Below are 1,833 nucleotides of genomic sequence, written 5' to 3'. Positions count from 1 at the left end.
GATCCGTACATAACGGTCAATCGAATTTACCTTTGGATTCGCCAAGATTTTGAACTGTGAACATTGGTGTGTCAGCGCCAAATGACAAAGCGCATTGGTTTTACGAAAGCAGGACACGTTTGCAAGCTGCGTTCGTTTGGACCTTTCTCACATTTACTGTTTCATGTTGTGTACTTCGCAGTACATGAATCACCATTAATGTCATTGTATGAGATGATGTTCATCCAGACGTAAGGTGACCAGATCTACATAATCTACCATTTATCCCACCATATGACAAGGAGAGGCACGGGCCACAGAGCCGTGAATACCCATGCCTATAATAAAAACAGAAGATGAGATTGGGTTAAATGGCTGAGGGTGTGCAGGTACTAGTGGGCTACTAAGCTGCTAATTTTGTATACCAAAATGCTACCGTTGCCATGGCCACTAGCGTGGCCAACGGCGATTCGCAGCTAGCGCTGCTGGCCTGAGACTGCTACCGCTGTCCAGCCCCCACAGTAGCATATTTAAATGCTACCATTGCTTGGCAACTACCATGCTGCCAAAAGCAGCTCCCGCTGCTGGCCTAAGTCAGACTACCGCTGCCCGGCCCCAGGTAGCCGGCCAAAGCAGATCCAACTGCCGGGCCCCATTAGCAAAACCATTGTGCGACTACCGCCGCGGACCCAAATGTCAGCTACCGCTTGACAAGACGGCTTCCGCCGCCGGGCCCATATACGTGGCAATTGTTTGCCCCAACGTATGTTTTTTTACGATTCCCCGGCTGAAAAGTCGGGAAAGACAAGGTTCCCACTGAGAAGCAGGTAACCCCGGAAAGTTTCCCCCTGAAAAGCAGGTAGCCTTAAGCACGAGTATTAATTTGGAAGCAAGTTAATTTGTTACTAGCAGTGTAGCCCACAAGAACCCCGCACACCTCGACGTAGTTTATTGTTGAGACAGGCATCCGCATATATACATATATACAGCTATTTAGAAGTCATGTTTATTTACACCTATCAGAATCGTTTAAAAGGTGTGTACATATATACAAGCGCCCTGAAAACCTATTTTACATATGTACAGGTTTATTTAAATATATACAATCTGCTCTGCTGGTATTTGTAATAGAATAAACGCTGAACAAAAGAAGTGATTAGCAATCCAGGTGAAGAGGACACATTTGGCTGAAAAGGAAAGAAAAGGGGTGGGAAAGCGATTAGATACCGTGAAACGCATGTGTACTTGAAGAGGGACTGTGCGCGAATGATGATTTGTAGCAAAAGGCTGGATGATGCTTGCGCGGGATTATTCCCCGGGCACGGTGCAGAGTGGTGACCCGGGGGTGATTGAGTTACGAGGGGTGATTGGGTTACGGACGTAATTAGCCAATGGTTTGGATACGCGCGATAAAGTCATTCAGTAGTTAGTACTAAATGTGAATAACGACACACTATTAATCGTCTTAGCGCCTTGGTCAAGGACGATATTATGCAACTTTACACGATAAAAAAAGATAACCTGTGTCACTCCATACGATGGAATTACAATCAATTAGCCCGTAGCTAAGAATACCCATTGCATTGTGCACAAAGCCATCACGGGATCATGTGTACTTTACCTCCGTATTTGCAGTAATCGTTTGCAAGTTACTTAACTAAGGAACAATTCAGTGTAATCGAGAGTAAAACAATAGTTGCTTTTTTTCTTTCTCTTGTGGTGTATCAAAATCATGTGGTAACGCCATGTAAGAAAGGTCATACATGGTACACCTCATATGTATGTCAATCAATCCAAAGTGGTCATTTATGGTATATTATTGCCAAATCCTGGGATAGGTATAAATAAAGTTTA

This window comes from Haliotis cracherodii, unplaced genomic scaffold, assembly GCF_022045235.1.
Source record: "Haliotis cracherodii isolate W230 unplaced genomic scaffold, xgHalCrac1.p SCAF_1, whole genome shotgun sequence".
Classification (NCBI taxonomy): domain Eukaryota; kingdom Metazoa; phylum Mollusca; class Gastropoda; order Lepetellida; family Haliotidae; genus Haliotis; species Haliotis cracherodii.
The sequence above is the reverse complement of the archived record's forward strand: the minus strand, read 5'-3'. Positions refer to the sequence as shown.